Genomic DNA, 15,572 nt, shown 5'->3' with positions numbered 1-15,572 from the left:
AAGGTGTTATTAAATCACAATAAAGTTATTGGAAAGTGTCTCTGTGTCATCTGGCTGAAGGAAAAAAATCAATTGGTTCCAAATAAGTAACATTCACTTTCAATGCAGAATTTGCATTTTCTGTAGTGTTTGCTGATAGGGAAAACTATGCCCGTGGCTAATAAGAAAGATCAAGATACAACATATGATTCTTTATATGATGATTTATTCTTTTGTTTGTGTAAGATCTTAAGCTGAATGGAAATTAAAATATGTTAGGTACTGATAGTAGAGGTAATAAAATGGAGATTTTGGCTACATTCAGTGGTACTAGCTGTGATGCCTGACTCCTGCAGATACTTGTATAACACTTTCTACCTTGTGCCTTGTTCTCTTCTAGACAGCCTTCATGTGACTTTTTTGTTGTTGTTGTTGTTGTTTGTCTGCAAAACTCATGTTTGCTTATAGAGACTTTGGGGCATTTTAATGTGAAGGGGGGTGGGGGTGGAACTGGGGACACTAGAAAGGAGCCCGAATGTAACATGCCAGTTCTTGTGGGTGAGGAATGTGCTAACAAGCAAGACCTTGCAGTCTTGTGTTTTGGTGAAGGATGAGGATGACATAGCAATTTGCAGGAAGGACACAAGGTTTGGTGAGAGGTTGGTAACTATGGAAACACCTGAGTATGGTCAAGAGGGTATTAGGGCTTCTCCGTCCAAAAAGGTGGCCCAGCTGGTGTGCATTTACACTAATGCATGCAGTATGGGTAACAAACAGGAGAAGCTGGAGGCCACCATGCTAGTAGGAAACTATGATGTTACCATTAGGGAAACCTGGTGGGATGATTCCCATGACTGCAGTGGTTACAAACTGTTGGTTACAAACTGTTCAGAAGGGATAGGCAAGGAGGGGAGAGGTGGAGTTGCCCTCTATGTTAGGAAGTGGATAGACTGTGAAGAGCTGTGCCTGAGAAACAGCCATGACCAAATTGAGAGATTGTGGGTGAAAATCAATGATAGGTCCAGTAAAGGACAGTTAGTGGTTGGAGTCTGCTACAGGCCACCTGTTGATGAGGCCTGCTGCTTCAGCTGCAAGAACTGTCATGCTCATAAGCTCTTGTCCTGATGGAGGATTTCAAGCACCCAGATATCTGCTGGGATAGTAGCACAGTGGGTTCCAGACAATCCAGGAGATGGCCTGGAGTCTGTTGAGGATAACTTCCTGGTCCAGATAATAGATGGATCGACTCAAGGTGAAGTCTTACTAGACCCAGTGCTCACCAATGTGGAAGAGAGCATTCAAGAGATTGGAGGCTGCCAGGGCTGTGGTGACCATGCACTGGTGGAGTTTGTGATCTTGAGGAATATGGGTCTGGCAAAAAGCAGAGTCAAAACCCTGAACTTTGGGAGAGCAAAATTCCGTCTGCCGAAGGAATTAACTGTCTGGGATCCCCTGGCAAACGGTCCTTAAGGGCATAGGAACAGAACAGAGCTGGCAGCTCTTTAAGGACACCCTTCTGAGAGCACAAAAGCTCTCCATCCCCCAGTGGAAGACATTGAGCAGAGGAGGCAGGTGACCGGCATGGCTGAGCAAGGACCTGCAGCTTAACCTGGGAGAAAAGAGGGAAATGTACAGGAAGTGGAAGCAGGGTTGTGTAGCCTGGGAGGAATACATGGGTGTTGTCTGGATGTATAGAGATGGGATTAGGAAAGCCAAGGCACAGATGGAGCTGAACTTTGCAAGGGATATAAAGAATAACAAGAAGGGGTTCTACAGGTACATAGGCAGGAGGAAACACACCAAGGAGAGTATTCCCCCTCTGATAAATGAGAAGGGAGAACTGGCTTCCTCAGACATGGAAAAAGCTGAGGTACTCGATAAGTGCTTTGCCTCAGTCTTCTCTGGTGGTCAAGTTTCCTGTGTCTGTCAGGACCCTGAACCTTGAGGAGGGGGTGAGAGGAGTTGATTCCATCCCACTGTGACAGTGGAACAAGTCCAGGACCGCCTAATGAAATTGGATGTGTACAAGTCCATGGGACCAGATGGCATACATCCCAGGGTGCTGAGAGAGATGGCTGATGTGGTTGCTGAGCCACTCTGTCATATTTGAAAAATCATGGCTGTTGGGTGAAGTCTCCGGCGACTGGAAAAAGGAAAACATTAATCCAATTTTTGAGAAAGAGAGAAAGGAAGACCCAGAGAACTACAGGCCAGTGAGCCTCACCTCTGTGCCTGGGAAGATCATGGAGCAGATCCTCCTGGAAGACATGTTAAGGCATGCATGAGATAAAGAGGTGATTTGAGACAGCCAGCACAGTTTTAGCAAAGGCAGATCTTGCCTAACCAATCTGGTGGCCTTCTATGATGGCGTGATGGCATCAGTGGACATAGGAAGTGTGATAAATGATTGAGTCCCAGATAGGATTTTTGTGATTTATTAAATGAATAGAGGCAAGCAAACAGCGCTGGGTGCACCGGGAGTCTCTTCTCTACCAGGAAGCACACCTGTTACATCAGGTGGTTGATTTTTATGCTCCTAGACTAAGACATATTCATCACTATTCCTAGAAAAGGCAGGGTTATTATAATTAGTTCCCAGAATCCAAACCCTCTCTGGACGCATACGTATCAGTCTCTGGTGGTCTTTCTGGGGGTCTCTTGTGCTGGAGGCTCGTAGTCTTCCTCCCAGGCTTTGTCCTTTGGTCGTCCTTCAACTCCCCCTTTCCCCTTATTTGGTGGATCTCTTTGCTGGTTATCAGAGGCTTGCGCAGCGTCCCATGCAAAAGGCAGCAGTTTCCTAAAAACTCCGTGGTCCTCTTATCTCCCAGACTAGAGTCTCAATGTTCACCCTTCAAACCCTCTATTTACACAAATTGCTGGATCGTTCCTTTGCATGATACAAGAACTATGTACACTAATCACTCTGTTTGTCTTAAATAGAAGTTTATATTTCATCATGCGGCCCTAGCATTGTTCCATACTGACACGAATCAAATGAACACATTTCACAGAAGGGCGATGGATATCATCTACCTGGACTTATATCATCTACTTGGACTTGAGCTAAGCCTTTGATGTAGTCCCTCACCACATTCTTCTCTCTAAATTGGAAAGGTATGGATTTGAAGGATGGACTGTTAGGTGGATAAAGAATTGGTTGGCTGGTTGCAGCCAAAGGGTTGTGATCAACGGTTCTATGTCTGGGTGGAGGCCAGTCACAAGTGGTGTCCCTCAGGGGTCAGTCTTGGGTCCGGTGTTCTTCAACATCTTTATCAATGACATAGATGAAGGAATCAAGTGCATCCTCAGCAAGTTTGCAGATGACACCAAGCTGAGCAGTGCAGTTGATACAATAGAGGGAAGGGAGAGACCTGGACAGGATGGAGAAGTGGGCCCGTGAGAACCTAATGAGGTTCAACAAGGCCATGTGCAAGGTGTTGCCCTTGGGCTGGGGCAATCCCAGGTATTTATATAGACTGGAAGAAGAAGAACTTGAGAACAGCCCTGCAGAGAAGGACTTGGGGGTCCTGATGGACGAGAAGCTGGACTTGAGCCGGCAGTGTATGCTTGCAGCCCGGAAGGCCAACTATGTCCTAGGCTGCATTAAAAAAGGGGTGGCCAGTAGGGAGAGGGAGGTGATTGTCCCCCTCTACTCTGGTCTTGTGAGACCCCACCCGGAATACTGCATGCAGGCCTGTGGCCCCCAGCACAAGAAGGATGTGGAGCTCTTGGAACGGGTCCAGAGGAGGGCCACTAAGATGATCAGAGGGCAGGAATACCTCTCCTATGCAGAAAGGCTGAGGGAACTGGGCTTGTTTAGCTTGCAGAAGAGACTCTAGGGAGAGTCTCTTCTGGCTCTGGGGAGACTTCATTGCGGCCTTCCAGTACTTGAAGGGACGGGGAACACCTGTTTACATATGTTGGTAGTGATGGGACAAGAGGGAATGTTTTTAAACTAAGACAGGGGAGATTTAGGTTGGAAATTAGGAGAAAGTTTTTCACTCAGAGGGTGGTAAGGCACTGGAACGGGTTGCCCAGGGAGGTTGTCGATGCCCCATCCCCAGAGACATTGAAGGCCAGGCTTGATGAGACTCAGGGCAGCCTGCTCTAGTGGTTCGCAACCCTGCCCATAGCAGGGGGGTTGAAACTAGATGATCTTTAAGGTCCTTTTCAACCCAGGCCATTCTATGATTCTGTGATTTTCCAAAGGTCTCACTATTTAAAATGAAGCTTCTAGCACTTAATAGAAGAGATGGCTTTCATTGGCAAAATGAGCTTTGAGCTGGTACCTGCTTGACACAGCTGTAAATAAACCTACCTGGCCTTTTGGATGAGGATTGAGCACTCTTGAGGTTTTTTCTGGTTTGTGAAATATCTCCATCCCTGGTCTGCCATTGACTGATTTCTTGGGGGTTCGTTGTGTGCATTGAAGGCAGGCCTACAATCAGCCTCTTTTCCTCATGCTGTTGTCCTCCTCTTCTCAGGTTTCCCCTTCTCTGGTATTGAATTTCTGAAGAGATGGGTATGAAGAATACAAACTGGGAAACAGAAAAAAAATATGCAAAAAAGTCAAGAAGGAAACAGCATCAAGAGATGGCTGTTGCTATCTCCTGTGTTAGACAAATGATGGATAGGGAAAGAGGTTCATAGAAAGGTGAAGAAAAGAAGAATCAGACTCAGGTGTTTGGAAATTTGGGAAATGGAAAATAATACCCGAGCAATATTGGAGAAGGAGTAATAAAGTGGAAGACCTTTAAGAGCTGAAAGAGAGGAAGTGCCCCAAGAGGAAAGAGTTGAAAATTTAAAGCAAAGAAAACATATGAGAGAGGGATAGAGGTTTTCCAGAGAGAGATGTTCACTTTTTTTGTACACAGTGTAAGAGATAATTGGTTCTAAGAAAGCTTGTGTTGGGGAGAGGGAGAGGAAAGGGGTCACAAGATGGGAGTAGGAGGAGAAAACAGATTTTCTACTCAGTTTCTGTAGACCTGACAAATAAAATACATTTTGCTTATGTGGAGAGCACATACAATTTGTGTAGACAGGTATCATTGTTTATTTTCAGTAGATAGACAGGCTTGCTATAATAGTAAGGCATATCTGCTTAAAAGTCTGTTGTGGGGCCATTTACTCGACATACTTTATCACCCTGTGTCCCTTATGCACTGAGTAGGTTGCATCTTCAGCAAGGGCACCTTGTTTTTGTAGACTTTAATTGCAAAACTTGACAGAGTGCTGTAAAACTGACTTAAGAACTGCAAATGAATGTCACATGAGATTGGTGTTCTCTTGAGCATGGCACTGCTCTCCAAGAACTTTTAAGTGATCTGTTGTAGGATCTGTCAGTTGTTAGGAGAAAAGACTTGGATGTCTGAAAAAACTCAGGGCACAGACAATTGGGTACTGACTCATCAGACGGATGGATTGGCAAGAAAGTGTATAAACATCCTTTTGATACTACCAGGATACGGTTTCACTAAAACACTCAGAATAAGAAAAATGACGATTCATAATCAGCTGAGATTTGCTACAGTGAGAGAGACATAAGGTTCTTTTAGGGTGTGCAGACAGATGCCTGTGTGAAAGGTGCAAGAAGTGTTTTCATAGTCAATTTAGGATGAGCCCTTCCATAGAAATTTTCTGAATCTCATCAGCAGCTTGTTCATGTCCTGGAGCACAAACTCTTACTGTGTAAACATTGCTTAGCTTAGCTAGTGTAATAAGAGATTAATACCTCGGTGTCCCAAGGAATAGTAGTTGATCAACTGCTCTGATTTCTAGTCATTATTCTTGCATAAATGTGAAAGTCACTATTGCTTTGTATAAAGCAGTCTGTAGTGTGTGGTCCTGTTCATCGTGTTCTGCTAGTCCATTAAAATGGAGAGCAGCTCTGATGCCTGTGTGACTAACATTTTGCTCTCTCATTCCTCATGTGTTGCTTTTTAGCAGTAAATAGAACTTAGGCAAGAAATGAGCAAAATAACTGCAGACAATACCTGCTTTTCTCTTTATTTTATAAATATTATGAGGTAGTGTTGATCTTTCTTCCACATACAACCTTCATTTTGCTGCACACCTTGAAATGCTGGTTTCAGTATGGGAAACACTGATTTGCTGAGCCTGACAGAGGATTTTCTGAAACTTGTTTTGGGGCACAGACATCCATCAGGAAAATCAAGCTAAACTCAGGCTTCAGATCCATCTTAGCTCACAAATGAAAAAGATCAGTGGACCTAAGTCACCAACAGCAGACGTTTATTTGCCTTATGGAACTGCTGAGCCATTGACAGACCTGAGAAACTGGTGTGCCACAGGGAGGAAAGGGCCAATATATTTCCTTTTTATAAAGTATGCCCCATACTTACAACAAAGTATGGGGCTTACTTTATAAAATCTCATGCATTTTAGGTTAATATATGCCACCTTCAGCTGTGTTTTTATGAATGAGGGAGAATGATAATAACTCTAAGGCTTTTCTAGCTTGTCATGGATCAGTTAACAGAATCTGCAGATTGAAAGGATTTACAGGAGCGAACTGTCCTTTACTCCCCAATGTCTGTGGTTACTGTAACTTGAATGCTAGCTCCCCAAGTCTTACTAAGTGCCCTGAGCTCCAACAGGGAACGCTTACAGAACTTGCGTCTGAAGCTCACCTTGCATAACACCTGTGTTACGGCTTACAGTGACAACTGATGTGTGACACATATTTGTTTTTCAGCTCATTGCCTCTTGGCTATCAGTGCAAACAGAAAATTAGAGCCACTACACCAAACACTTGGGCCTCTAATACTTAATATTAGATGAACATGCTTAATGCATGCTGACCTTGTGCATGCAAATAAAAATGTTCAGTGACTACCAACTAAGAAAAAGGTATATTTTCTGCTTGGACAATGACCTGGTCAATGTTGTTTGTAATTTCCAAGTCTGACTGATTACTTTCTTAATTACTTACAAATTCCCCGGTTTGCCAAGGATAATAATTTACCCAGGTGTTTTGACATGAATGATGTTCCAGTCAGTACTACTACCCTTTTGGTGTTACCCTGAACTTTTAAGAGGAACAACCTCCTGCAATGACCTAATTCTTTTTGAATCTCCAAGAAGGATTGATCACTGTTGTCAGAAAAGGAAAAGAAACCAAGAAATACACTTGAGGGAATGAGAGGAAGAATCTTGAAATCTTCCCCCCCCCCCCCCCATGAAAATCAGAAAAAGCAGGACCCTAAAGACATTTCATTAAGATTGCAGGACCTATTATTTTTGTAAACCTAAACTTTTTGTAAAGAGTGTGAAGAAAAAAAAAAGTCTAAAAAACTAACAGTATCTGAAACTCTGACATGCAAAATGTAACAGTCTCAACCTAGGGCCTTGTCTGTTCCTTCTTGCTTTCCTTTCCTTTTTTAAAAAAACAAACAAAACCAAAACCAACAAAACAAAACAAAAACGAAGCAAACAAAAGAAAACAACAACATATAGTCAATATGTCCAAGCAACACAGAATTTAATTTGAAGGGAAGGGAAGGGAGGACTTCGAGAGGTGTCCAGTGCTGATGTAATGCAATATGGAGAAGCATTCAAACCTCTCTTGAAGAGTAGGTTTGATAAGTCCTTTCAGGAGATGCATACTCTGGTGTCAAGAGAGTTATGTACCTAACCCTCACCATCAATGGGTATAAAGTCTTCAGGACCCCAACATAAACTGCATGTTCACAGGCCATGCAATTCAAGATCATAGATGCCTCTGTTTGTAAAGTGCTTAGTTTCTCTCTGTCAGTCACTGCTGTTCAGTGCAGAGCTACACAAATGCATTTGTTTTTTATCCTCACCTCTTCATTTCTGGTGGATTGGTGGCAGAAAATTTAGCCTCTGGAAAATCACACCATATGCCTATACACAAATGAGTTGGGGTCCTTGCAGTATGTCACATTAAAGGGGTGTAGCCGGTTAACCATTATGGGTCTGGGTTGGATTTAGGGGTACTGAACTATCACGGTCACAGATTCACCACTAGCATATTAACCGATGTGGGCCTGGCTGGATTCAGGACACTGAACTGTCATGATCACGGATTCTCCAACACCTTAACACACCCTTACTCTAGTCGCGCTAAATGAGAACTATCATGACTAAGATCAATGCAATTATGTGCAATTTATTACAGCAACAGGTACACAAATTCTTTGGATTGCCAGTGATAATTCACTGTCTGCAAAAGCAAGCTAGCATGCATGAAATACAAAGGTGCACAGCCTGGAAATCAACACATTAAAAGGCACAAAGACTCTATAGACATTTCTAAGTTTCCGCAGAGAAACCCAGTGTAACCAAGTGTTCAAATCTCACCTAAAGGTGTCCCAATGTGGGAGAAGAGAGGCTCAGCCTGTCAACTGATCCCGGAAGTCAGGAGTTGATATATTCCCTCATGATGGTATCTCCCCTGACAATGGTATCTTCCCTAACTTCCCCTCCCTCTTAGGCCAATTTATGTTGTTTTCTGTCTTTTAGGTGGAGCTTGAGTGACTCTAGTCAAGTATATCTTAGTTATGATTGGTGAAATATTTTCTTGCTTTAATTTAAAGGAATAGGCTCCAAGAAATTCAGAGTGTATGCTCAGTGAGGGGTGGTCACACCTTGGAGGCGGGTGGCTTTTGGGATGGAGGTATGTGACTTTTGGGATGGAGGTGTGTGGCTTTTGGGATGGAGGTGTGTTTTGGTATTGTAATGATATTATAATGAGAAAAAGTTCACTAGAGTACAGCATTTTGTCAAAAACATATCAGGTCATTGGTTCAGGATAGCAAAAGTGCAGCTGATTGGTCTCCATGTGCACAAGAACAATTGAGTCCCCCTCTTGTCACAGAGCCTAGCCACAGTGTCTCCACTCTGCTCTACGCTCCATACCGTTCCTTAGAGTTACCACACCAGGTTCCCCTAGTGCGGTAACATCTAAGATTGGAAGCCTAGGGAATGCTCAGGTAATGCAGCTACACCCTACCCTGAAAGCCTCTTCAATGATGTACATTTTCTTTAAAATGTGAATATTAGTTTTATTTTCCTAATTACATTAGGCAATTACACCACACAGCATTACACCACACAGTATTTCTTAAAAAAGCTTTCAGAATACATTTTATCATATGAAGATCACGAATGGGGTTTCACTTGTGAGATGGCAATAACAATATCTTCTTTGGTCTACGTCATGTAGCAAAAAGCTGAGTTAATGTTCTGCTCCCCCCTTCCTGGACGCTTTACCCTCTGCTGGTGTTTCTCCTGTTTTTGAGTTCTTAATGTGCCAAAGAGACCAGCTCGCTTCTGACAGTGAAATCACATTTACTGGGATTCACAAAATAAAACAATTGTCCTTATCTAATTCCTGAAGACACCAGCTGCACATAAAAATGCCCTTCTCTAGATCAGGTTTTTTACTCGTCTTGCTTTACTGTGTGGGCCTCCTCCCACCCTTTTCCTCCTGCCTCTGGCATACAGGTCAGAAAGATGTACCATTTGCACTCCTTATTTACAGCCCCAGGGAAAACAAAGGGATAACTGAGCAAATCACGAAAGCAAATTTTCTGTCATACACAAAGCAATCCGAAGCCATAATACAGCCAACAAGCTCAAATCTAAAAGATACAGCATTTTGGCAAAGAAGTGGAATCAGATTAGGAAAGTAAAACATTCAGGTTTTAAGCTTAACTAAGAGTCTGGTAAAGATGGGAATGAGCATTGGTTCCTCCTGCTCAGACTGCAGCCAGCTATGCTAGAAAATCAAGAGAATCTTGATATGGAAGCAGGTATTCCTGAAGTCAAAGAAAGGGGCACTGATTCTCCTCCTGCACAGACATAAACCAGCACTAATGCTGCCTTGGAGTGACAAACAGCATGAGAGGCTATTCAGACCTGAAAGATAAGTATAATCGCTATTTAGTGATGGAGATATTTTTGTAGACTATCTAAAAGAGAGTCATAATTGAATTGATGTGATGCTATTTTCTGAAACACTGCCTGCAGCAGTCTCAAAGATCTCAGGGCAGTGCCAGAGATAAGCAACTTATTTTGCCCTCTTTCAAACTCAATCTGAGGATAGAGATTTGCTTTGCACTTAGAAAACTGCATGGGAAAAGGACTTTACAGACATAAACCCTTTCTCTAAATCCTTGTGATTTTTGATGATTAGTGCTTTTTTTTTCTGCAGGATCCATGGTTTTTCTCCACCCCCAGTTTGTTCGTTTGTTTGTTCCTTCCTTCCTTCCTTCCTAGAACCTCTCTGCAGCATCTAGTTTGTGAATGGTATTAATGAGAAACATGTCGTTTGTCTGTCATAATGATTTAGCAGAATAGCCCAGCACCTTCACAAGACCCTGTGTCTTGACATGGGGTTATGTGTATGTTAAATCTATGTGTAAGTTCCCACTGCAAGAGGAATACAAGAACTATTAATGCATACTGCTCCTCTACTATTGTCATTCACATAAACTTTTCCTCGTCAGAGGTTGTTACATTAAAAGTAGGAAGCAGATAAATAGAAATTGTGCCTGGTTTCTGTTGAAAAGAAATTCTAGCAAAATGAGAATTAGTTAAACATGGATTTGTCTAAAGCAAAACAAGCATTTACAAACATAACTGCTGGATTGCCAGTAGGAAACAGTCTAAAACAAAGCGTTTAGTATCCTAGCCCTTTGTGAGAGATGGTTAAATCAGTACCATTGTGACCATCTTACAGGTGGCTAAACTAAAGCAAAGCTGCCACTCCTATGAGACCACAGATATAGTCAGTGCTGTAAACATGCAGTCTTTTACCATGATACAATGCCTGTTTTGATCCTGAGGAAGGCTAGAACATATGTGATGTAAATGCAAAGTCTGATACAAAAAAGCTTGTATAGCATGCTTCATTCTGCTAAGAGCTGATTAAGAATTAGACAAGGGATTTTATTTTTTTGAGCATGAGTCATTTTGTTTACACATTAAACTGCAAAATCCATCTTCTGATTGTTTAGTCATTATTTCAGAGGAATAGAGATTTATTTACAGTCTCTTTCATTAAGTTCCTGTGCTGCCCTTGCCACAAATTATGACATTTTTCAGAAGGTCACAAGAACTTTCTGAATAAACTAATATTTCTCCCTAAGCACATACAAAAGATATTTGTTTACATGATCTATGGACTGGGCCATGAACCTGTGTGAATCAGAGGGCCCATTACTTATTCCTTGTGCTATCTTAGACTCAATATTAAGTCTTGGCAAATCATGCCACTAAAAATGTTTGTATCTTTCTTGCTTGTGTGAGGGGTTAGATCTGTGGAAGGAACAGGGTTTTACTCAAGAAGGTTTTAAAGGATAAGTTATTTAACTATTATTATCCTATTATTTAACAAAGTGCTTATTATGGTAGTGAGAGGACCTTCTTTAGATCATAATATTATGAACTTTAAAGATTGCTATGGAGATTCCTTAAACATGATGTAACTTCCGTAAGTGATATCTATGCTGCTTTCTTCTGAGAGGTCTTGAGGAAGTAATGTTTCTGGAAAGATTCTTTTTAAGTTGTGAAATAGAGGGCTATTACCCATACTCACAATCAGACAGTAGAAAATATGTGATTAATGTCTCTTTAATGTCTCTTTAATGGGAGATTAATGTCTCCCCAATTCTCTTTTGGGGTTTTTATCTTGGTTTCAATGTACTGCGAAGATCTGGACTAGGACAAGTGGTTCCACTGCATCCCTCTCGCTGAGTGGTTCAAAATGGAGTTTATTTCTCCTGCCAAGCTGGAGATCTTTGCTTCTGCAGCTCACATGGGAGAAATCTGCATTAATCACTGCAGGGCAAATGCATGTGCATTGTTCCTTGTTTTGTATGTGTCCAACTGACTGCAAAACTGAGAAATATTTAAGAGAAGCGTGAAGTGCTTTGTACAGGTAAGGTGGGAGAGTAGGTGTTGACTCCCCACTCTGTTGATTGTGAGTATGCAAATCTGAGCTGGAGAATTACATTTAGCCTATGGGCTTTTGCTTGAAATTAACACCCAAATATGACAACAGGGAAGCATACTGAGAAGAAATTGTTTATGAGACATATGCTCTGTGTATGTGTATGTATGTAAGGCTGTTTCTCTGAAATTTCCTGGGTTTAGAGAGGCAGAGAATGCATGAGTTTACTAGAAGAACATACAGTAACAGCAAATCAAGTTGACAGTTAAATCCCCCCTAAAATTTCTAGCACATTAGCGAAGCATTATGTATCTTATAATGGGCAGACTATAGGAATAGAGCAATGAAAAAGATGGCTCATTACAGATGCTCAAACAGAGCACTTCACGCAGATAGGATAGGATAATGAAATTAATCAAGCATACATGTGAATTAGCCCTCAAAGGTCAAAGAAAAATAAGCAGGACATGTGTGAAACTCTGATCTTCCCAGAAAAATAAGTACACTGTACAAATTAATGTCTGCATCAGGACACTTTGTTAGCAGTTGACAAGACTTTCACACATACTCATGTCTGCCTAGGTATATTAAATCTCCCTTTTTCAGAAAGAAATTATGGAGTGGGGAAAGAAGCATCTGATCCCTTAAAAAGGACATTTGGAAGTCAACCAAAGAGACCTTGTTATCAGTCTTTTTGATAAAATGCCTGATCCTCCCTCTGCCGCCCTGTCTATTAAGAAAAAGGCAACATGACAGTGAACATGGCAGAATATTGAATCTGGTTGTGTGTGATACCCCTAGCAGCTAAACTAATTCCGTTGCTGAAAAGACAGCAGAAGTCTCTCTTCCATTTGAATCCATGGGGAGCTTTAAAAATTTTTAGACTAATGTGCTTTGTTGCTTTTGTCACTAACTCAGAAAGAGTCTTCTGGCTTAATTTACTTAGAAAGACAAAGAGGAGATCTTTTCTGACTTCTCAAATTATATATCTTGCGCATATAATTTTACATCTTTTCTCAAAAGATTTTCTGCTAATGACAAAGATCTCTATTTTGTCACAAAGACAGCTATATAATAGTCAAGTTACTATAACAACCAAGTACACCTTTTCAATCCAAGAAGACAGTTCACAGTGTGGACATATATTTGAGGGACTATCAACATTATGCATTCACCTACCAGCCTTCATCTCTATAACTAGTTTAGAAACAAGTAAAAATAGAGGAGGAGTCTTGTTTCTGTAGCCAAAAGATCTACATTTCTTTCAATATGATCTTTCCTGAAAAGCCAGTGGACAATATTAATAGGATCATCATAGGATGAACAGCATTATTTACCTGCTTCCATGGCTGAGATCCTGCCTTGACTTTCATGTCCCTTTCTGTGCTGTGGCTCCCTGGGGCTGTTGGCAGCTGATGGAAGAGAAGTCTTCAGACAGCTCTATAGAAGTTAGAGGACTAACTGAGGCACTTTTCAAACCAGAGGCATGGGCAAGCATGTGTAAATTATTTTCTCCCTGATTTCCTTGTAGATTGCTCTCCGAAATCCTCAAATGTAACTGTCAATCTGACCCTGTAGCTCAAATAAGAAAACACACTGTAGAACAGTGTAGTTTATAACTGATGTTTGCTAAGTGCTGTTATCTTTATAACTGTATTTTCCTCTCTGAAACAATACTGCTAATCCTAGCATTGCATAGTCAGTGATAATAGTAAAAAACCACAGATGAATGCACACAAAAAGCCAAAGCATACAACTCAGTTTTGATCCTCTCCCCACTTCCGTCTGTTCTTCCAAAGTAAACTATTTCATTGTGGGCTCTCTGCTGAAAGTGCTGCTGCTTGTGAAAGAAAATAAGCTGGGGCAAGCTATTAAGAAAATAATTCTGTTTTCATTTTAAGGCTAAAGTGGGGAAAAATAGCTTCATTTTGGCCACTCTGAGATTTTAAAAACTGTAGTCAGTCTTCCCTGGTGGCTATTAAATGAATAAGATCTAAACCTTGCTGTAGAAATCTGTCAGAACTTGAGATGAAATGCTATTTAATGTATGACATAATGATTGGTTTGGAAATTGTTGAAGGCAGGAGGTGTGAAGATACTGGGAAAAATTCTGTCCTCCGGGGCTGCAGTGCACTGGGGAGAGTCTGCTGCAACCAGTGGTCATGGTAAAGGAACTTTTCGTGGTCTCCTAAAGTGCAGGTTGAGGCTTGAAAAGCAGAAGTGCCTTTATGTATGCATAAGAGCATTTTGGGTGAGCTTTTCCATGTTGAGATGTCAACCAGGACTGTGGTTTTCCTTTGTACCTTGAACAAGTAATTTGGAGGGTCAGATCACAGCTGAAAGAATGAAGATTTAGGGAAGAGTGCCTTGAGTTGATCTTTTTGTACTGGGCAACTGCAAGAGGTCTGAAAGAGAAGCCCAGTGCCAGTGGTCAGTCTCGTGAAAGCATGCTTATCAGATAAGTGAAACAAAAGCAAATCATCTGGCAGCATTTAAGATTTTAGGTTTGTAAAGACGCTGCATTTCCTGACAACTGTATAGAAGTGATATAAGTAAAGACCAAGTTCTTGGTCAATGAGTTGACAAAGGAAGTGGGAGTCGAAAAAAAAAAGGATGCTGAAGCTTTTTTTCATGTCATTTATTGGAAAAAAAAAAAAAAAAAAGAAAAAAGATGAAAACCAAGTTGAGGCTCTTACCGGGCTCTGAGAAATGTAGGAGGAAACAAGCTGACTGAATTAATTCAAAACTATATATCCCAGATTAAAAAAAAAAAGACCATAATAAGCTTCATACCAGAAACAAAGAAGCAGAACTATTCCTTGACCAAGAAGAGAACAAGGGTCCAGGTGCGCTATTTACTACAGAATGGCAATGAGACTCCTGTGGTCCTGCCTTGAGAAAGGCACTGCGAGTCTGGATTGCACTGTGAGAGAGATGTCCAGTAAAGAAGGGGAAGTTTTAGCACTTCTCTGCAAGGGATGTCTGAGTGCTCTTCTGATCAGCCATGCTCAAGATAAATTCAAGTTGGAAAAAATACATAGAAAGGCTACAGTGCTGGTGAGACCCCACCTCAAGTGCTGTGTTCAGTTTTGGGCCCCTCACCACACAAGATTTGGGTTGCTTGAGTGTGTGCAGAGAAGAGGACCAAAAACTGGTGAGGAGAAAACAAGAGGTGCGAGGAGGGGCTGGTGGCCCTGGGGCTGCTTGGCCTGAAGGGGAGGAGGCTGAGGGCAGAACTCCCCGCTCTCCACAACTGCCTGACAGGAGGCTGCACCCAAGAGCAGCATGTCGCTCTCCTTGCTCAGGTGACAAGTGACAGGACACGAGATGACAGCCCCGGGCTGCACCAGGGGGGTTTGGGCTGGGTGTCAGGAAGGATTTCCTCACAGAGAGGGTGACCAGGCCTTGGAAGGGGCTGCCCGGAGCAGTGGTGGGGTCTCCATCCCTGGAGGTATTTAATAGATGTGTGGATGCAGTATTTGGGAAAATGTTTTAGTGGTGAACTTGGTCATGTTAGGTTGATGGTTGAACTTGATGATCTTAAGGTCTTTTCCAACCTAAAAGATGCTGTTCTATTCTATTCTATTCTATTCTATTCTATTCTATTCTATTCTATTCTATTCTATTCTATTCTATTCTATTCTATTCTATTCTA

At 41.8% G+C, this 15,572-nt stretch overlaps 1 long non-coding RNA gene across 1 annotated transcript in view; it reads right to left on the bottom strand.

Moving 5' to 3' along the window:
• The window catches only part of LOC118162644, a 70,311-nt gene extending 56,221 nt beyond the window's left edge, over positions 1–14,090 (bottom strand). Inside the window, exon 1 of the long non-coding RNA XR_004748549.1 lies at positions 13,255–14,090. This is a non-coding gene — a long non-coding RNA (uncharacterized LOC118162644). The remainder of the gene's footprint in view (positions 1–13,254) is intronic.
• Positions 14,091–15,572: the final 1,482 nt, after the last annotated feature.

Source organism: Oxyura jamaicensis, chromosome 2 (assembly GCF_011077185.1).
Source record: "Oxyura jamaicensis isolate SHBP4307 breed ruddy duck chromosome 2, BPBGC_Ojam_1.0, whole genome shotgun sequence".
NCBI lineage: Eukaryota > Metazoa > Chordata > Aves > Anseriformes > Anatidae > Oxyura > Oxyura jamaicensis.
The sequence above is the reverse complement of the archived record's forward strand: the minus strand, read 5'-3'. Positions and strand labels throughout refer to the sequence as shown.